Source organism: Schistocerca serialis, chromosome 5 (assembly GCF_023864345.2).
Source record: "Schistocerca serialis cubense isolate TAMUIC-IGC-003099 chromosome 5, iqSchSeri2.2, whole genome shotgun sequence".
NCBI classification, from domain to species: Eukaryota; Metazoa; Arthropoda; class Insecta; order Orthoptera; family Acrididae; genus Schistocerca; species Schistocerca serialis.
In genome coordinates, this window is record NC_064642.1 from 663,208,804 (window position 1) to 663,232,021 (window position 23,218).

General features: G+C 40.5%; 1 protein-coding gene and 1 non-coding gene across 2 annotated transcripts in view; both read right to left on the reverse strand.

Annotated features, from left to right (window-relative positions):
- LOC126482163 (V-set and immunoglobulin domain-containing protein 1-like) overlaps window positions 1-23,218 on the reverse strand; it is a 730,649-nt gene that overhangs the window by 418,668 nt on the left and 288,763 nt on the right. The gene's annotated exons all lie outside the window — the stretch shown is intronic.
- Trnak-cuu (transfer RNA lysine (anticodon CUU)) lies at window positions 11,353-11,425 on the reverse strand. The gene has a single exon. It is a non-coding gene; the product is annotated as a tRNA-Lys (tRNA).

Here is a 23,218-nt window from a genome sequence, read left to right on the forward strand (position 1 = left end):
ATATACCGGAATAATTACAAAGAGCAGATTCCAAGTAATTATGTACTATTTAAATGATTTAATTACATGCACCACACAATTTTAACGTCTGAAATAACCTGTGACTTGCACTTTCTTAAACACTTTGTTAACATATTGCCCACTGAATGTGAATTAACGATCTGGCAGCCATTTAATCGAAATATTCAGTTAAGCACTACAAATTGTACAGAAATTATAAGGAAAAAACTAAAAGTTGGAGCACACTTCGTGACATGGTACTGACATTTAACATGTCTCTAGACTGAAATCCAGATCTTCATTTCAAAGATGTCGCATATATTGTATACATAGAAAACAGTTAGACTTCACGTACTTCTCTACGTAAAATATAAAATAAATGAAATTTTTAGAAATATTTATAGCTGACAATAAACAGATTTTAATGGGAACCTGAGCTGCTCTATCATTTGAAAAACAAAGTACTTTAACAAAACTACGTCGCAAGGAGCTTTCAATTTTGTTAATTTATTAAGACCCATTTTAGGTTAGAGATTGTTGGAGCTAGTTTTTTATAGTTGTCCCTCGCAAAATGAACTTGTTTCGTGTACCCTAGTTTATCATTTTCGCCGATTTTTTCTCGGAACACACGATGGTTACTCCATATAAAGGCGGGAAGATGATTCATTGGTCTTGTGGCGTCGATCAACGAGTCGCTGCGGTATTTAATCGTTACCATTTGTTTTAGTTTTAGGAGAGAGCGAGCAGATGTGTATGGTACTGCACCGCCGTTCTTGGAAACATTATTCACCTGTGGTTTCAGTTTCAATTAATTAAAATCTGTTTTGACCGATTTTGATTTACTGTGCGGGCAGCATATTTCAAATAAATGTAAGCCCATATATAACAAACATGCACGCAAGAACTGGAGAACAGTTTTAGATTGTGTCGGTAAATTCTAATAGACGCGTAAGGAATTTACTGCTTTAATAAAAGCACAATGGCGAGAGGTCCGTAACAACGGCAGTTTTTCCTGAGTCCATGAAACTCAGTATCGGTGTTGTGCTGGAAACACGCTACCAAGTGCAGGCAGGGCTGTTGAACTTCACCAAAGTGTTTTGCAATGCAGCTCAGATACCTGCAGTACGAAGACAACGTTCACGCAAATATTGTAACTGTCTTGGCCTGCAGTTTTCACGTGCTGTCGGTAATGAATATATTTCTTGCGAGCAATTCGTTTTCCATCATCGGGTCCACACAATAAGCGTGGAACTAGAGAAGCGGTTTGGGATGTAACAGTCCTCGACAGACGATTTCCTTAGCGGCAATGAGAAACGGACGTCTATCAAGACAATCGCTCTAATTCATTTGGTAATCCAGTGAAAACGTAAATTCAGAAACGTAGGGGCGGATTCGAACCATATGCCTCCAGAACCCTTGTCCAGCGTTGCCGTCACTGTGAGTAAACGCTCAATCAGTGTCGAACAGTAGCTTCAATTCCACTTCGCGTACTTTATATAAGATCTTATACACCAATATATGAGGATGAAATCTGAAGCTCTGAGATAAAATGTAAGGCACCAGCTCTGTCACACGCCGACAAGTAGCATTTTAATCGCACATGTCAATCGCAGCAGAATGAGCTCCACAAATCCTAATGTAAGTGACTGCTGGCAACGTGTCGAAAGTACATAGTGTAGTATCTCCTGCATATAACTTTTAGCTATCGCAGAATCTTCATCATGTAGACGACAATGAAGTGCGCTGACAATAGCTGGTTACTGACAGAAATAAACATTGCGAGTTCCAGAATAATAACATACGTCAGTATTTCAATGCTCTAAGTTAAATTATTTAGTCGTCATGTCAAATGAACCACTCCTTCAAGTATAATTCATTGATACGTAGGCTTAACATGAACTGGCTGGCTGCTAGATATGTTAATCTCATAATTACGACATAATGGCTTGCAAAATTTTCGTGTAATAATTCAACATTAAGTGCAACATTACACATTCCTCACGGTTAGAAGGATACGTTTCCAAGCATATTCCCGTATTTCACTTCATATACGTCTGATTAAAAACCACACGCACCATTACAGTAAATTCTAATGGGGAAATCTTTATCAACAACGCGTTGGCCCACCACGAATTCCCTGCTTGTGCCATCCTCTTCATCTCGGAGTAGCACTTGTTCGCTACGTGCTCAATTATTTGCTAGATGTATTCGAGTATCCGTCTCTACGTACTGTTTGTACCCTCGAAGCTCTCTATAATACCATGGAAATTATTCCCTGATGATTTATGTCACGAGTTATCATCTTGCGCCCTCTTGTTGTCAGTATTTTTATATGGTTGTTTTCTTCTATAATTCTGCGATGTACCTGCACATTCCTTAGGTGATCAGTCCATCTAATTTTCAACATCCTTCAATACCAAAACATTTCAGAAACGTCGTTTCTCTTCGTCTCCAGTTTCCACAAAGTCCACGATTCACTTCCATACAACGCTCTACTCTAACCGTGCAATCAGCGAAAATGTTTTCTCATTTAATACGACGTGAGTTCTTGTGGCATGGACTGCCCTCTTTGCCTACGCTAGTATGCCTTTTGTGTCCTCCTTGCGTCGTCTGTGATGTGTTATTTTGCCTCCCAGGCAGCAAAATTTAGCAGAGTTCTTTCACTTTGTCAACATTGTGGTCAACAATTTTGAGGTTAAGTTTGTCGTTAATTTCTGCCGATCATTACTTTTCTTTATCTTCATTTTACTTTCAATTCGTAAGATATGCCTAGAAGACTGTTGATTTCACTAACGATGTCCACGTAATTATTCCTGGCTTTCACAGGTGATAGCGTCTGGTAGCTAACGTTGCTGCCTCTGGATCACGGGGTCCGGGTTCGGTTCCGGGGAGAGTTGGGGATTTTCTCTGCCCGTGTATTGGGTATTTGTCTTGTCCTCATCATTTTATCTTCATTCGTGAAAGTAGCTAGACTGGACTGTGTACAGATTGGTACTTTGTGTTGTGGATTGGCAAGACAGCCAACCCACTATGAGAGGAAGCCGAAAGGCACGCGTTTTAGCCCACGCAGGCTGGCGTGAGGTCTGGAACAGTTCTAGGAAATGAGACTAGCAAAACAGGACGTAGCTGTGGAATACTTAACTTTAATCCATAAATGGTGAACATCGCTCTTGACGGTACATGTTTTACAGCATCAATAGTAACTGGTAATGGCGCCTTGCTAGGTCGTAGCAAATGACGTAGCTGAAGGCTATGCTAACTATCGTCCCGGCAAATGAGAGCGTATTTTTTTCAGTGAACCATCGCTAGCAAAGTCGGCTGTAAAACTGGGGCGAGTGCTAGGAAGTCTCTCTAGACCTTCCGTGTGGCGGCGCTCAGTCTGCAATCACTGATAGCGGCGACACGCGGGTGCGACGTATACTAACGGACCGCGGCCGATTTAAAGGCTACAACCCAGCAAGTGTGGTGTCTGGCGGTGACACCACACTTTGTACGGGCGCTGATGGCCGCGCAGTTGAGCGTCTCACGAACCGAACATCATCATCATCACAGATGATAGCAATGCCATAAGCGAATCTACTCATCGATATCATTTCATCCTGAATTTTAATCCTGCTGCTGTTCCCGATTCTTAGTTTCGTCTTTGTTTCTTAGACGTACAGACTGCGTTGTAGAGTATAAAAACTGCATCCCTGTCTTACAACGTTCTTAATCCGAGCATAACGTTCTTCATCTTCTACTCTTACTGTTTCTTCTTTGTTCTTGTACTTATTGTGTATCGCTTACACCTGTTTTTCTGACCACATAATAAATTTTTCAGCTGCAAAAATCTCTAAAATCATTTATTCGTATAGATAATTGGTTTCGGCAGTTGCCTGTTGCATCTTCGAATTATGTTTACAACATTAAACAACCTTCTCTTTCAGTATAGTGAGTTGTAAAGTGGTGATGAACGTGTTTTTTGCACTTGTAATCAACAAAATAACCGCCTTTAGTAGCTGCAGCCGCTATATGAACACAGCCATGGATGAATACCCACCCACCTTCCCAGGGGTCGGAACCCCTACAACCGACAGATTATTATAATCAATAATGAATTAATTAATAGATCGAAAAGATAAGCTTTTTTTAGTGAACCAATAAGTAAGCTTTTAAAAAAAATCTCACGAGATAGATAAGGATGCTTCACAACTTTAAACTAAAAAATAAAATAAATAAATAGACTAAGACCATACAAGAGTGAGCGAGAGTAAATCCCAAAGTACAACAGAGAGCTTCCCAGAGTCCACCAGAGACCATCCCAGAGTGACCCAGAGAGCATCCCAGAGTACCCCAGAGAGCTAAAACACCAAGAAGAATCGCTTCTCGGCTTTTGGCAAGATCAATGTGTAGAAGTACACATCAAATAATAAACTAATAAATTTTAAAATCGTCATGCCAACTTCTAGTACAGCTCACGACACGGACACGGATATACTGAAGGAGACTATTGTGCAGTGATGTCAACATAGACCCGAAAATTGCAACAGAGACATTGTAGAAACCCGTTATCTATAGGAAAAAATTATTTTAGCGCTCTTGGCTTTTGAAACTTTATTCAGGGACCATACTACTGCTGATTGATCTCACACTGATGATGTTAGAAATATATAAATATTTTTCAAGATAGTCAAACCTTATGAAAGTGGTTTGAATTTTCTAAACTCTTGCCTCCACTATCTCCACATCAGGATATCTGTTGCTTTTATCTCTGCTACAGCCAAACTGATCGTTAGGAACGAGATACTGAGTTTTTGCGCCCTAAAACATATTCTGTGCCAAAAGTTAAGTATTCCTCACAACTGTTCCTAACTGCTGTGTCAATTGTGAAGCTTGGCAGAATTAATGTTTTGAAACAACAAATGGAATTCGATAGTTATCTTCTGCTTTCACGGCTTCCACATGGTGTCACGCGATAGCTGCAATTCGCCAGAAGGTTGCGTGGTAACCGACTGTATAGGCAGCTAAAAGTGGGTCTCATTATGCTCGTGAGGCTACCGACACGCGAGAGCTGCCGTACTAGCTTTCGGCGAATCGCGTTTTAAATCCCTAAACGAATGCTCCTGGAATTCTTCATTACTCTTGTCTAATTTTTCTGTGGATCAGTTTTAAATTGATCTGCGCAGTGCATTTTGATTTGCCGATTGGCCAAAATTAAAAGTGTTTGCAGTACAATCAGTAAGAATCAGATGCCGTATTTGTTGTTGATTTTCCATAAGGAGGATTATTACTTTTGAATCTTTCCTTTAACGTTCGTGACGACCAGCCACTGTCAAAAGGAGTAAACCAATAGTTTCGCATGAGCAAAAACGTTATGCCCACTGCCCGCTGTCCACTACAAGATGAAATACCACTTTCTGGCGAAACATATAGGTGATGCGGTGAACGATGTATGTTCGTCGGGGTGGGCAAAAAAAGAATTATTTCTTAAAGAAATATATTTTCAAATTGTTTACAAAAAAACCTTATCCCCTACAAATTACTCTCCATTACGACTAATACATTTGTCTTAACGGTACTTCCACTGTTCCAAACATTTTTTTGTAGTCGTTTTTAGAAGTGGCTGACTGCACCTCCTTCGTTTTATTTTTCCTTGACTTTGTACAATATTGTCAAATCGGCGACCTTTCATGCCCCTTTTCATGCGTGGAAATAACAAAAAGTCACACGGAGCCAGGTCAGGTGAGTAAGGTGCGTTGGGCAGCGTAACCATGCCATTTTTAGCCAAAAATTGTCTAACAGAGATGTCTGTGTGTGCAAGCGCGTTATCGTGGTGGAAGAACCAGTCTCCTGTGTGCCACAAATCTGGTCTTTTTTGACGAACACTGTTGCGCAGTCTTCCTAAAACTTTCAAATAAAAGGGTTTGATTAATGGTCTAACCTGGGGGAACAAACTCTGAGTGAACTACACCCTTGGCATCAAAAAGGCAAATTAGCAATGTTATGCTGTCCGAATTGGCTTGACGACGTTTCTTCGGACTTGGTGAGGATGAAGTCTTCCATGGGCTTTATTGCTGCTCTGTTTACGGGCCGTTATCACAGCACCAGTAAAGACCCTTGACAGAAAATCAGTATCAGTTTCAGGCTGTGTTTTCAAAGCACGACGTGTTTCAGTTCGACGTTCCTTTTGATTATCAGTCAGAATCAGAGGAACAAACTTGGCAGCAACCCTTTTCATTCCCAAATCTTCCGTCAAAAATCCCTGAACCGAACTCCAAGATAACCCACTAATCTCTGACAGTTGATCAGTTATTCGTCGACGGTCTGTGAGCACAAAATCTCGATTTTTTTTCAATATTTTCGTCGAGTCGGTCAACTAATGGACGTCCAAGACGAGGTTTATCATTAATCGACATGTCGCCATTGTTAAATCGAGCAAATCATTCGTACACTTAAGTTTTTTCCCATAGCGTCATCTCGGTAAGCTGTTTTCTACATTAAAACTGTTTCAGCAGCATTTTTACAAAGTAGAAACCCAAATTTCACATTTGCATGTTTATCACTGGCACTTTCCATCATAAAAAACGAAACATTAACAAAACAGAGCTAGCAAAAATAATCACTGCAGGTGAACAGAAAAAGCCAGGTCGACAACACAGGCGGCACTGAATTGGCAATAAGTTTATACACGCCTAGTGGCAGAAATGCGTACTACAAAAGCTCCGCCAGCGGGATTGTTATCCTGGTTTTCTTTAATGGCATTGAGGCGAATAGGGAATCAGTCTAGCGACGATAAAGAAAACCCACTGACATAAGCGACTTTGACAAAGTGCTATGGCCCAAAGCGTCGGAAAGAGCATCTCGGGAAGTAAGAAGCTGATAGGATATTGCTACGGTACTGTTGCGAGCTTATATGGAAAATGATTGAAGATTTGTGACGAGTAAATGTAAAGGTATTTGACGTCCGCAGCTCATCACTGAACGTGGCGGTCGAAGATTTCCCCGCTCCATAAAGCAAGACAGATTGCGATCAGTGGCTGATCTGTAGGCATAAGTCGTTCAGTCACAAATGTTTGGAAGGTTCAGCACATGTAGCTGAATATGGGTGACCACAGAAGACGACCATTGCGTGTTATTATATTCAACATTTAAATCTGCGTCATTTGTTTTGCAGTCAAATAACATGTAAATTTCACTGAATGCGCATTCACCTCTCGCAGGCGACTTGACGTACTGGCTAGCCTGGATTTCGCATCGTGTAGCGTGAGAAACGCATATTTTCTTCCAAAATTTAATATTAACACAGTTCTACTGCGCTGCACTGAGATTTATGTATTTCAATTTCAAAATAAGTTTCATGCCAGTTTTTCGGTTGCCAGCCAGACACATTCAAACACGAGATGGTATCTTATCACTTTCAATAAAAATGCTTCTGTAGCACAAAACTCGCGATGTGCAATGCAAGTATGCAAAACACATTCATAAACGTAAATAATGAAAAATGACGAGCTAAACGACCGATAAATGAGAACAAGCCTCCAAATAAACCTATGTCTCATCAAGCCAGAACATTAATACACATTTTCATAAAGTTGTCACCACTAGACAAATTCGCAAAATATTTCTTACTAATTTTCCTGTGCACGGTTACCCTTCCTCGACATTTGTTTCAATTACAAGACAAAACCATGTACTGCGTTATAAAATTTCTAGACTAAACTTCAATGATACGCAATGTTCTAACAATAAGAAACTACACAACTACAAATATAAAAACTCTGGATTATCTTACACGTGGGCTTCCATAATTGCTCCATTAATACAGGCATCAAGAAATGTGTTGTATCACCCCGGTTCCCACAACTTCTGAAGATAGACAATGACTGTGGATATTTCATCACAGACACCGTCTCTTTGGCTGTTCAGACAGATCACTAAACCCGCCCAAAGATGTAAACAATCATGCATGAGCTGCGCATATTAGACGGAGGAGGGTCCGACAGCCGAACAATTTCAGTCATCCCACGAGGAAGGAGGTATACGGCTCGTGTTTTCGCGAATGGACGAGCAAAACATTTCAGATACATCACCGCCAAGAATTGTCACGACAGTGACAATTTATAGTGTGATGAGCGAGAGGACAACGTTCCTTACAACTTTTGATGCTGCTAACACCCCCGGACTATTCAAACCTTATCTAAGAACATTCTAAGCCTGGAACTGTCGCTATCGACCGCGAAATGTATGGGAAACAAAGCCCGAAGGAAATAAGTGGTTTCATTGATCCCTTTGTTTCTGTGAGTTAGTCTATCTGCAACGTTTTCCTCGGCCACCCGTGAAAAAAAAAAAAAAAAAAAAAAAAACGTGATTTCAACATTGGGCTTAACGGTTCCGCCCTCCATCGCAGAAGCAGGGCTGAAATGTGAATACAAGGACGTGCGACGACATTCCCGTCGTCTGACACATCCATCGTGGAGCTGGATAGAAATGTAAAGAAATTTGGAGCTAATGTGACCTTAGACCTCACATGAGCATCTTAGATCTGATCTGATTTTCGCATGTGCCTACATTTTGTAATTTGAACAGGTTTTGCAAAGGGGAAAGATAATAGGCAACTTTGAGCCAAATTTTAAATTTCTGCTTCGCAAATGGGAGACCATTACTTAGGATAGAAAAGTGATCCTTTAATTGTGTTGCGTAGTGGACTATTCTTACACCTCCTGACAAACGTTTCAATTCAAGTAGTACGTGTTATGCAATTACCTTCAGCTGGCACTTCTAGTTTCAGTTTCATGGGTGCTGGCGAATGCTTTGCAAACGAAATACTTAATTACTACTGTTCTGTACTACGGCCACTCAGAAACCCGATCTCAGTTGAAGGTGGTTTAACGTCTTCGAGAGCACACAAAATTTTCATTTTTAGTATTTCATATGCACCCATCAAAAAAAGTTTTGCATCACCCCAGCTCCCCGAACTCCTGAAGACAGACGTTGACTGTGGATATTGTATCACAGGCAAAGTCCCTTCGACTGTTCAGAGATGTCACTACACCCACCCAAAGTTGAAAACACCCATGCATGAGCTGTGCCTATTACACGGAGGTGGTCTGACAGCTGATCATTTCCCTTCACTCCAGCATGAAGGAGGTACACAGATAGTATTGTCTGTAGTTCAACGATGCCTCGACTGTCAATACCGCGGTTCGATCGCGTCTGCATTTTTAATTTGTCCCAGGAAGAGCTCTCAACAAGGGAAATGTCCAGGCGTCTCCGAGTGAAGCAAAGCGATGTTTTTCGCACATGGAGGAGATACGCTCAGGTCGCTCAATGGGTACTACTGCAGTGGATGACCGCTACCTACGGATTACGGCTTGGAGGAACCCTGACAGCAATGCCACCATGTTGAATAGTACTTTTCGAGCAGCCACACGATGTCGTGTGACGACTCAAACTGTGCGCAACAGGCTGCATGATGCCCAACTTCACCCCCGACGTCCACGCCGAGTCCCATCTTTGCAAGCACGACACCATGCAGCGCGGTACAGATGGGCCCAACAATACGGTGAATGGACCGTTCTCTTCACCGATGAGTGTCGCATATGCCTTCAACCAGACAATCGTCGGAGACGTGTTTGGAGGCAATCCGGCAGTTTGAGCTCCTTAGACCCACTGTTGAGCAAGGTGAAGGTTCCCTGATGTTTTGGGGTGGCATTATGTGGGGGCGACGTACGCCGCTGGTGGTTATGGAGGGGCCATAACGGCTGTACGATACGTGAATGCCAACCTCCGACCGATAGTGCAACCATATCGGCAGCATAATGGCGCGTCCCCATCGTGCACATCTTGTGAATGACTACCTTCAGGACATCGCTCGACTAGAGTGACCAGCATGTTCTCCAGACATGAACACTATCGGTCATGCCCGGGATAGATTGAAAAGGGCTGCTTACGGACGACGTGACCCACCAGCCACCCTGAGGGATCTACTCCGAATCACCGTTGAGGAGTGGGGCAATCTGGACCAACAGTGCCTTGATGAACTTGTAAATAGTATGCCACGACGAATGCAGACTTGCATCAGTGCCAGAGGACGTGCTAGGGGGTGTTAGAGGTACCGGTTTTGTAACGTTCCCTGGCAACACACACACTATTAATAAACTAAAATTTAATTGTACTATATACGCCGCTATGAAGCAATTTGTATATACTGTAATTATTTAACCAAAAAGTATTATTTAATTTTGTGTAAAGGATATTCGTTATTATTGTAATATTTTCTGTAGTAATTTTCTCGATGTATTTGTGATTGTAATATTCCTATACTCATAATGTGATTACGAAATGTGTCAATATCTGCGATAACAAAAATGCAAAATACAGCCGCAGATTGCAAAGAGATATTAACGGTTGCTAGTGATATAAATAGCAATACATAGTGTGCATTCTTTGTCTTCTTCCTCGAGAGCTGAGAGAGAAACCTGTGACGTAGCATTTTATGAATGGGTAGACTTCATCTGTCTGTATCTAGATTTAGCCGCCATTAGAGGAGAAATTACAAACTAATGTAAGTTGAATTATTGTTGTGGTCTAAATACATTATAATTTATCAAAAGTGTGTATTACTAATGTAAATTAGCTTGCCCATGTCATCTATACTATTTCTTTAAAGAATTTTCAGCATTTTTAGCAATTATCGCTGGTGTTGCTGGGCTGTGCCGCGACCGAACGATTTGCAGCGGCGGCACATTTAAAAAATTGTTCCGCTAAGAAAAATTAACCAAACCCGTAAATCGGGAGCAGATAAAAATTAGCAGTGAATTAAGTAAATGTTTTTCTTTTACAGCGATCCAGAGACTGACGGAATTTATTACTAGTTTCACATTTGTGCATTCATAGGCGGATAGTTAACGTTGAAATTTAACAATTTGTTGGTTCTTTCAAATAACTTTAAATGTATAGTGAAGTGTGTTTTATCAATGATAATTAAACGTCGGCTTGGCAATATTTAACCATTTTCTGCTAATAGAGACAGTCTTGTGTTCCATAGCTAACGCCGGGAAAGAATTCAGTAAATATTTTTTAAAAAAATCCACTGTATTCAGAAAATGTGTGCCAAGGCCGAATTATGTAAAAGATTCAATTCTCAACTAAATATTCTTAATCAGTTAATGTGAATTTATCAGCATGAGAGGGTTGACTAAGTTCACGTAATTTTAAGTGTGCTTAATTCTGTCTAAATGAATTTTTATTACCACACGTAAATAAGGGGTTCTACAACAAAGTTCGTACAGAAAGAAAGAATGGTAAATTACCTAAAAACAAATTTCAAAAAAGGTAACTGTTTATTTTTTTCATTTAATTTCATTAAACTGGCGCCCAACGTGGGGCTCGAACCCACGACCCTGAGATTAAGAGTCTCATGCTCTACTGACTGAGCTATCCGTGCAGTGGCCACAAAATACCCATGAGATAACTAGGGAATTATTGTAGTCGAACTTTGTTGGAGAACAATTAATATTTTTTTCATGTATTGTGTGTATTGCCTAACCAATATTGTGTGGTAATACCTGTATACGATTTTTTGCATGAGATCACTATATACCCAGACGCAAGCTGAAGAAGAGAGCTCATTATATCAAAAAATTAATTACCTACGACTATACCAGGGGGCAGCTGCACCCAAGATAGATCACCAAAAGGTAAAGCTGCAGTATAGTTGTCCTGTGGGTAGAAAAGTAGCCTCAGTGCAGGTGTTCTCGGATCATTAGTGGTGTGCTTGTTGTTAGTGTTCTTTTTTTTAAAAAATAACAGGACATTTGAGTAGTTAGTCATCGTAGTATATAATAAGTGTGTTTCAACAAATGACCTTTTCTTGTGTGATTATGTCAGTGAAACCTGAGTGTTAGGATATTTAGTTCAGATTTTCTTTCTTTTGTTGACTATGGTTAGACTGCGTAGTCAAAAAGATATAAACATGGATAATGAACAACGGTTAGCAAGCAGTGATACCGAGTTAGAAAGTGAGGCACGAAGTAATGTTAGTGGCGTAGTTCAGGAAGTACAATGTGAGAATCTGGGGGCAGAAGGGCAAGAAATGTTGCCACTGCCAGCCAGTTATTCAGTTGAAAGTAGAAATATTGTACCACCCACAAGCACTAGACACGGACCAGAGAGTGGTGAGGTGTCAGAAGAGCAATCATTAAGAGTTATGTTCGAGCGCATGCTCAATTTCCAAGGTGAATTTGCACGTATGCAAGCAGAACGCGATAGAGAACGTGATGCTAAACAAGCAGAGCGTGATCGACGCCAGCATGAGAGAGACTTGCAGTTAATGCAATCTTTGGAAGCTATGCAAAGTGAGATTGTTAGTTTGAGACAAAACTATGAAACCATACCCAAAGCGGTGCAAGAACTGAGCGAAAGCGTAGATAATATCCAGGTTACTAACGCCAGTATCGTGGGTGAAATCAGTGTACTAGCTAACAGGATGGAACAATTAGAAATTGACACAAGTCAAGTAATTGAGCAGAAAATGTCCGAACAAGTGCACAAACTTGAAAACCAAATCGTAAGAAAAATGGACGAGAAGGTGTACGCCGCGACTGAAGCCAAAGACGTGGGCTCCAATGCGGAAGTGCTGGACCTCAACAAGGCGGTGCATGATTCCGCTGTAGCAGGGGAATGTCAATCGTCATCTTGCGGAGCTGGAAAATGGCTTGATGCACGGCGATGCACAGGCGTGTGTCACGCCAGCTGGGTACAAAGACTTGTAGTCCGGGGTGATATGTTACAATACAGCGTCACCGGTCTTTTGCAGTCTAACTGTGTTTGTGAGGCAGTAAATTTCCACAGGGCAGTGACTCCGTCACTCAGGCAGAAAAATTTTGCCTAACATGGGCGAGTAAAGGTGTGGCGGCGTACACCGAGCTGGGTACAGCAATGATAGGCATATAGATACAGCAGTAAAAAATTTCGACTGCGAGACAGAACAGGCAACCAATGTTAGCGAAACAAACAAATGTCACTCCAAAATAGTGATTGAAGAAAGCCTGATTTGAAACCGACAGTTTCAGATCTTTACAACGGAGAGGAAATCTGTTCACCCTGTAGTATTTATCAAGGGATTTAGAAACATTTTGCCTAGCGTTTGGAGTCATACACAGAAAATACAGTTCGTTATGTCTCACATACAAGGAGATGCTGCATTATGGGCAACCGAAGCAGCTGACAGTTGGGACACATATGAGCAATTTGAAAAGGCATTCTTGGCCAAATATTGGTCAACATGTATTCAGGAGAGATTACGGAAAGAGGTATATAATCCAGAGCCGTATTCTCCACGATTAGGCAATTTGCGAAAATATTTTGAGAAGTACATTAATAAGATCCGTTACTGGGACGAGCAGATTTCATCCCGGGATTTGATCAGACTTTTGAAATCACACTTGCCGATACACGTAAAGGAAAAACTTATACACATACCGGAGAACGACATGGAAAATTTCTTGTCTGTTCTGGACTCAATTGACCTGATTCAGGTGGATGTTAAGGCAGCCTCTGAACAGGCTGGAAGTAACGGAAACTGTTACAGAATTGGTCGAAATAACACGCCTCCATCAAATAATGGAAATGGTGGAGGTAACTATAGGAGACAACATTATGTACAAAACGGGAACAGAGGTAGACACCGGAACGGCAATAGTCCGCCGGTGAATAATGACCGGAAAAGGAGATCCGAGGACCGATATGGCCACAGAACCAGAGGCCCAGTCCGGACCGGCAAAACAGTGAAAGATATGACAATAACCGACCGCCACCACAAAATACGCCAATTGCGCAACCGTGGCGGCCGACGCAACACAACTTACACATAGTGGAGGTCAGCGACACAGAGCAGCCACACCCATCCACCAGTAATAATCCAACAAACTAGGTTCAGCCGAGATACGATCGTCGGCTGAGGTTTGGAGTGAGAGCAGCCCGACACAGAACAAAACATCGAGAATCTGTATCCTCAGGTATAATGACGGGGTACGGATGGAACATGAATTAGTAACTGAACCACCCACGTGCATAAAGGAGCACAAAGACAAAGTACAAGCGATAATAGAGATCAAAATTAACAATATTGATGTGCAAGCAATCGTAGATACAGGTGCTACTGTCAGTGTCATGAGTATGAACTTATTCAGAGTACTGGGGAAAGAAAAGCGTATGCTGACTTTTCCTGTGAACAATTGCAAAATCACTGGAGCCATCAGTGCACAGCGACAAATAATTAAACTCCAAGTGCGGGTAGAGATGTATATAGGGGGAGAAGCCATAGCGTGCTCATTCCTGGTAGTAAAGGGTTTAAAGGTAGCCTCCATTTTGGGGGTAGATTTTTTGAGAGAAAGGGACGCAGTAAACGACCTTTCTCGGGGAAAATTAAGTATGATGAACGCGAGTAGGAGGATAGAATTGTCCATGCTCAGATCTGAAGAGGTACCTGTGCCTAATTGTAATGTTATTAATATAAAATGTAGGAATCAGTGGATACTACATTTAGACAATCATTCTCTAGGACAAAATCTCTATTATCCAGACGTACAAAGTTATCAATTAAAAGCAAATGTGGACGCACTTGTGAACAAAGTATCACAGTCCGAAAATTTGAACTCAATGCAACAGCAAGATTTGGTACAGTTATTATCTAACTATGCAGATGTATTCTCAGAACGACCAGGAATTGTTAATGGGTATCAATACAATATCGAGGTGAAGCCTCACAAAACCTACTGTCGAGCCTCATACTCCATTCCTTAGTCCAAGAAGGAAATAGTAGCTATCTCTTAGCAGATCCCCAATCAGGGAGAGTACGGGGACTGGATCCGCGTAAGGATGTGAAAACATATTCCTACAGTAAATGACTAATAGTCCTATGTGTTACGTGTAAAAAAAGGTACACCATTCTTTTGAAAATGAATGAACATTAATGATATATGATCTGTAGAGATAATGTACTAGTTTAGAAGTATTTAGTTATAAGAATATGATTGACTTTCTCTTTTGTTTATGAATATTTGTGTTATGTTTTCTTTTTAATTAGTGTTAGCTTAAACATGCTCTAAATGTCTGCACAGATAACCTGATTAGTGCAATTATTTGTAGTGTTAAATTGTGACAGAGATCAGTCAGGAGGAACATTTTAGTAGTGATTAGTTTGTGTACTGCATAATATTCTATATGTGTGTCAAACTTGAAATATTTCTTGGTACAATCTTTTCTATTATATATATACGTATATATGTGTAGCTGTCAGATTGACAGATTCGAACCCAGAATAATATCAATAATATGAGACCCTGAGAACTTTATTTTCAAACCAGTGTTATCAAAGAGAATAATGGACCCAGTAGTGACCCGAGGGCACCATGGGAGGCAAACTTATTGCAAATTTAAGTAACGCAAAGTTACGCACAAAGAAGCTTCAATTGAAGCATGTGCAGACCCAATCAGTAAAAAAGAGCTAGCCTGATACAGTCCAAGTCAATTTTAGCCTACAGAGACTACACTGTAGTTACGTAGGACCTTGCAAGTGAAGTGAGACATAATTTCAAAGGAGTTATTGAACAATATGCCTGAATCCGGCTGGAATGCACAAATAAAATCTACTCGAACATAAATATAGATGATTTTTGGGCAAACTAATACGAAATTTTAATATTTGTTACCATGTACGCAATTATCACACACCTTGGTAAAGAGCGAACAAGAAGTTACGAATGTGCTGTTACAAAAAATTGTACAACGGACATTGTAACTGAAAAAACTTAAACAAAAGTGTAGTATTGTGTGGCAGAGACAGACAGTGACTGTTAAACCTGCAGCAATACGTCACGTGGTTGTTTTGAACAAGCAATAAGAAACTGAATCATCGCCTTGTGTGCAAGTGGACAAAGAACTAGCACGACACGAACAGTGAGCCGATAACAGACGGTGGACCAAGTTAGTGTCAAACTATAACTCTTTGTGTGTCAAAGGACGCCAGGAAAGCGCATTGACTACAGAGATACATTTTGTCCTAAGGTGAAGACTTGCGTGTGACTAATGACAAGTCATGACATGGTGAAAAAATATTGTATGCCCATAAAACGTGTTACTGTGACAACGAAACATTGTGCAAACCAGACTAGTGAAGGCCTACTGAATAATAACTGCCAATAACTGTATGCGTTCTTTCCCACAGCAGGAAAAATGCCCATAAGGATAGTACACTGTTTGTGAACTTGTTGCATGTTTGCTGGAGCACTGCAACAAGATGTCTCACGGGCGAGCTGATATACAATGCGCATCCGGCTGCCTCAGCCATGCAGCGGCATCAGCAGCCCGTAGCACAGCAGACAGCCACACGCCTCTCCGCGCCGTAGCTGTCAACACCTGGGGCGGTGACCTACACGGAGCCGACGCGCCGCGCCGAGCGCCGCTCAACAATCACTCCGCACCGCTCACCAACTACAGCATTATTGACATATTACAAAATATTTGCCGGCCGAAGTGGCCGTGCGGTTAAAGGCGCTGCAGTCTGGAACCGCAAGACCGCTACGGTCGCAGGTTCGAATCCTGCCTCGGGCATGGATGTTTGTGATGTCCTTAGGTTAGTTAGGTTTAACTAGTTCTAAGTTCTAGGGGACTAATGACCTCAGCAGTTGAGTCCCATAGTGCTCAGAGCCATTTGAACCATTTGAACAAAATATTTACACAAACTGCATAACATGTCAATGAACTCGATTTTTGATAAACATTGTACATTTATTATGTATACCCGTAAATTGACAAGAGAAAATGAACACTAACAAGATTTGTAACACGTAGGTAGTGGGAACATTATGAAAAGTGACGTTGTGCTAAATGATTTAAAAAAACTAAGTGATATATCCTAGGACAAGTGACCTTGCAGTATATCGCAAAAATAATAATTACGAGTTGTTAATCACACACAACAAACTTTCGTTGAACTGTATGTAACTGTGATATTATGTAACCGTTGATGACAACCTGCTAAATCAATTCAAAAGAGTGACTGTTAAAGAGACAAGATTAACCATGAACCAACTGGGATGGCTGGGCTCCGGCACAGTATTGCCTAGGTTTCCTGTCTGCCTTCGCCCAAATGGGGGAGCCATGAACGCATGTAACCCTGGGACTAATTAAAAGAGAAATTCCATAAAAAAAATACAGAATTGTAAAGAACGTTACTGGCACCATTGTGTCCAAGTATAAAAACTCTTTGCCAAAAGCTGCCAGGGGGCAATGTAACGTTCCCTGGCAACACACACACTATTAACAAACCAAAATTTAATTGTACTATATACGCCACTATGAAGCAATTTGTTTATACTGTAATTATTTAACAAAAATATTATTTAATTTTGTGTAAAGGATATTCGTTATTATTGTAATATTTTCTGTAGTAATATACTCGACGTATTTGTGATTGTAATATTTCTATACTCATAATGTAATTACGAAATGTGTCAATATCTGCGATAAAAAAAATGTAAAATACAGCCGCAGATTGCAAAGAGACATTAACGGTTGATAGTGATATGAATAGGAATACATAGTGTGCATTCTTTGTCTTCTTCCTCGAGAGCTGAGAGAGAAACCTGTGACGTAGCATTTTATGAACGGGTAGACTTCATCTGTCTGTATCTAGATTTAGCCGCCATTAGAGGAGAAATTACAAACTAATGTAAGTTCAATTATTGTTGTGGTCTAAATACATTATAATTTATCAAAAGTGTGTATTACTAATGTAAATTAGCTTGCCCATGTCATCTATATTATTTCTTTAAAGAATTTTCAGCATTTTTAGCAATTATCGCTGGTGTTACTGGGCTGTGCCGCGACCGAACGATTTGCAGCGGCGGCACATTTAAAAAATTGTTCCGCTAAGAAAAATTAACCAAACCCGTAAATCGGGAGCAGATAAAAATTAGCAGTGAATTAAGTAAATGTTTTTCTTTTACAGCGATCCAGAGACTGACGGAATTTATTACTAGTTTCACATTTGTGCGTTCATAGGCGGATAGTTAACGTTGAAATTTAACAATTTGTTCGTTCTTTCAAATAACTTAAATGTATAGTGAAGTGTGTTTTATCAACGATAATTAAACGTCGGCTTGGCAATATTTAATCATTTTCTACTAATAGAGACAGTCTTGTGTTCCATAGCTAACGCCGGGAAAGAATTCAGTAAATATTTTTAAAAAAATCCACTGCATTCAGAAAATGTGTGCCAAGGCCGAATTATGTAAAAGATTCAATTCTCAACTAAATATTCTTAATCAGTTAATGTGAATTTATCAGCATGAGAGGGTTGACTAAGTTCACGTAATTTTAAATGTGCTTAATTCTGTCTAAATGAATTTTTATTGCCACACGTAAATAAGGGGTTCTACAACAAAGTTCGTACAGAAAGAAAGAAAGGTAAATTAACTAAAAACAAATTTAAAAAAAGGTAACTGTTTTTTTTGTCATTTAATTTCATTAAAGTTTGTACAGCAATATGGACCACGACCTTTGAAGGTCTCGCTATTTAGTGGTGCAACACGCAATGTCTGGTTTTCATGAGCAATAAAAAGGGCGGAAATGATGTTTATGTTGATCTCTATTCCAAATTCCTGTACAGGATACCCGGTGATCCAAAACTTTTTGTAATATGTGTACAATCTCACTTACTTAGTGCTTTCATCAGAACATATAATTGCAAAATCCTTTCTAAATGCTGCGTCCACTGTGCGGCAGGACAGCTTCCATCCTTTTCAAGGTAAGTGTACTGCCAGACTGTCGAAAACACACTGCCTACTAGTCTCTTCAAAAGAGGTAGCCTCTCTGACCAACATTGGTGGTTTCAACAATAGACTTACAAAGCATATGGCTATATCGATACTACAGAAGTTGACTGCACCTGTCAAATTCGCAGTTTCATTCACAACTATGGCCAAAACTTCTTGAAAATGGACATGGCAAATCAGACAGCCAATTTCAAGAGGATCATCGAGATTTGACTGTGGTAAAGTGTAAATGTGTCGCTTGGCCGTCAAACCATCTTTCTTTGCGCACCCACTCAATGGCCTTGTCCGTATAGACTGTCACCCAGGGGAACGGCTGCTAAAAACAAACACTGAGCCAGGGCTATGGCCGGAGGGTAGAGGGCTCTCATGTATTAGGGGGGTCACAGTAAACTGAGACGGACGCCTGGGCTTCAAATCCTCACGATAAACACATCTGGGACGTTATCGAGTGCCAGATACACATCCATAAACCACTGACCCGTAGTTGAATGGGAACTGATTGACCATTTCATGAATATTCGGTGGCACGCAACATTCGGAAAGCAGAATCACATTTCTATTGCTTTCCAATAAATGTAAACATTCCCTGCGTATTAATTGATTATGTTGTAGTCAGGTCTGTAGCTAGATGTTATAGTTATCATGACTGAGTGATCTAAACGCAGACCCAACAAGACGAACAGTGATATAATCAATCTTTAGCTGTTACCATCTCGTCATCTTCTAAATCATGTAACATTTTTTCGCAAAGGAACTCTTTTTATTACGAAACCATATATCAATTGTTCTGCCGTACAAAAATACACCCGCCTGTGTGTTCATTGATTTGTTCTGGGAGGAGACTGAGTGGAGCTATAATACATAAAACATTGGCTCACTTTATCGCAGTATAGTTCGCAGATTTATTTACCATTGTACAATCCATTTTCACAGGAATTTTATGAGTATTTACAACTGTCTCTGAATATTAAGTACCACTTGATACAGGTAATTTTACACGACTCTTTACCTCAAGAACAACTGACATAATGTTCATATTCATGTCCGGCCTAAAACACACTGATAACCTATCTGCGACGATGCTATCGTCTTGGTCATTAACTGTGAACTGGACTGAGTATTTCACTACTCTAGGGCTGTTGATACAATATCGGTATATCGATCTTTTTTCCACAAAATATTGATATATGGTAGGGTTGGTTTTTTCCCCGATGACATCTAAACGGCAATATATTGTGCTTAATTTTTATTTTACATATTTTTCGCAATTTTTGGAAAATAATTGTAGTTGTTCCTTTGAAACTGTAATAGGACATAATTTTACCTTCACTGTTTGAAGGAGTCTTACTACTTTTTGAGCTTTCATCACGTCTAGTCTTTCTCTTTCACTGTGTGAAGCAATATATTTGGCACAAATAAGCACCGATTTCACTAGGAGGTGTAAAGAATCAGCACACCAGTTGTCTTAAAAACAATTTTTAACGCAACTAGTGTGCTATTTCTTCACATCGACATTCTTCACTAATAGTTGCAGAAATGATGAATACAGTTCTAAATAGGAAGACTGGTCGTTGTGGTGAGCGAAGGCGTGTGAGGAAAAATGTTGCCGCAATCGGCGCCCGGCGCAACCAACAGAAACTGCAACGTTTAGCTTCACCAAGCAAATTTGACACTACAACTGTTAGGTCGCTGGTGTTTGCAGAAATGAAAAAGGCAGGAACTCCACATGAAGTGTTTTGGACAAATCCGATATGCGACGAAACCGAACAGTGGACCCATCAGACACCTTTTATTGTGTCACTTAAAGTACATGCAGTTACCATTTTTAGCAAAGTGGTTATCGCCAAACGCTAACGTGTATGGTTTTCCTTTCAATCCTTACTCTAAGGGGGATAGACAGGCTGCTAGCTTGTTGATTTACAGAATATCTGATAATGCATAAATATACAGCTGTAAATCCAGCTGCGGATTTTCATACCGTAGCTGATATTTTTATAGGTAGGTACGTTCGAATTTTTTTCCTCCGGTATATCGATACTTTCTTTCGATATACCGGGTTCCCAATATTTTTAAAAGTCCTGCTCTACTCAATCGCAACTACACGAGCCGTTGTGGTGGCGAAGAGAAGCTCTTGGAGGCGTGGCTACGCCAGCGTTTCTCATTCCTTGGTGCAGCGTGCAGCGATTTCAGTCTTCTGTGGTTGCAATGCCAGTTGCCAACCTTGTTATGCACCCCGTTCTTTGGACGGCACCACATTTTTATGTGCTATATATGTTAGATCAGAAGCCATCAGTGATCTGGCGCAAGACATAGGGGGTGGTCCGAAACGCCAGAAAAGCTTGCGAGATAGTTGCCGCTTAGGTTGATCAGTGAAATAATTATTAAGAAAACTATTCGATACTTTTCGCCATTTCCGAGTTAATTAGCACTGAAGTTAGCCAATCAGGTCACTGCGCCCGCAAATTCAAGCGACCCTGCCAGCCAAACACAGTGTCAGTTACTCTCACAGTGTAGATGTTAACGCATGACACTGCTCAGACTTTTGACTCGGCATCGATCCTTAATACAGTCCCATGTCCAATATTTGTATCGCTCTCTTGTCCGTTTTCAGGATACTAAATGAACACGTTTGGTGACACCGTCTCTGGAAGGGCGATCTGAGTTTGCGTCCACTGTCGCCCGATTGCCTAACTTTCATGCCGATTAACTCGGGAATGGAGCAACGTTTCGAATTTTTTTCAATCAATTACTTATCATAACAACCTAAGCTGCAAGATCCTTGCAAGCTTTACAGACCACCCTGTATACGGCGTGTCCCATTTATCTTGACCACGCAAAATAACATTTTGGCCAGAACCAAAATAAAAAAGTAGCAAACATACTTTGTTTAGCTACCAGGGGAACATTGTCCAGTGTGCTGGCCTTCCTTGTGCCCATATTAGTTACGGAAATATGAAAAGCAGCGAGTCTTTTTTTAAACAGTACCCCGCACTTTTCGGTAACCTTTTCCTGAAGGCCTGTTCAGAAACATTTCACAGAACACCATTCACATAAACATGACGTCATTAGAAAGGTACCACAAAACTGAGAGTACATAAACATGGTGTTCTGTGACTCGCCCACTTGTGGGACCTCACAGTCAACAAATGGAAATGGAAGGAAAATGCTCCCCGATCGTAGACAATTAGCACGTCTACCTTCTGTTCGTTAATGTAAATTGTTCTCACACAAACCTTCAACTGAAAACGGCGACTCAATGACCAGTGTGCTTTTTTCTTCTACTTCCATTTGCTCACTTCAGCAAGTGGGCGAATTACATTACCCTGTGATCATGCACTGTCGGGTAGTACATGAAAGTCAAAGCCATTTTTGTGTTCTATAGTAAGTAAGGTCACGTTTACGTCAATGGTAGAATTAGATACATTTTGAGAAGAAGAAATTGGTCACCAAATAAAAACATAGGATGCTGTAAAAAAAGAAAAAAGTGCTACCATTCAAACGTTCATAATGCACTGAGTTACAAGAAAGACAATCGTGTTGGTTACTATCCCTCTGGTGGCTAATCAACTGTTCCCCTGGAATTTCTATTTATTTTACTTCTGGACAAATTCTCTTGTTGTTGTTCAAATAGATAAGACACCCTGTAGATTATCCGATACGCGATGTCTTAACCGATTTTACCAAAACATCCTCGCAATTGTAACTGAGGATCGGCGATTTCCTGAATATGGATAGAGTTTATTTTATTTACAGCATGACTGCACAGACTTGTACATAATTCGATCACATCATTTATTTCACAAAAATTTACATTGTCCAGCAAATCTAGTTTCAACAATGTATTCTCAAAGAACTAAGTTCTGCAAGGTTCTGCTCTCTCCTTTACGGGATGGAATGAACGATAAGCAAGAACCAATTTCAGACACGGAAGATGAGGATACATCAAATCAATGGCGGGTCGCGGTCTGACTTACAGAATAAAGACGACTGAAGTTCGCTGTGATATCCCTCTGCATTGATTTTGTGATGCAATGAACCGATACGCTAGTCACGTTTTTGTAAACCGGATAACTTATTATTAAATGTTTCGTTGAAGGATCTCGAGCCTATTAAACTTTTGTTTAATGTTATCAATAAATATTACCTTACTGTATATGTAAATGCACTATAGAAATTGCTTCATAAAGATTGAACCGTTTTTAAGAGACTGTATCTTGCACATGAGTGAAGATAAAAACATGGGGAAAAATGATATCTTACGAATCGAATGTAAGTGTTTACCGTGGCTTCAGTTATCAGCTGCAGATCCGTCTGATTTGCGATGAGACTGTCCCTCGCTATAATTGCTCGCTCAGTCGTTCATCTCACTTTGTCGCGCATCCCTTGGAGCTCACACTAAA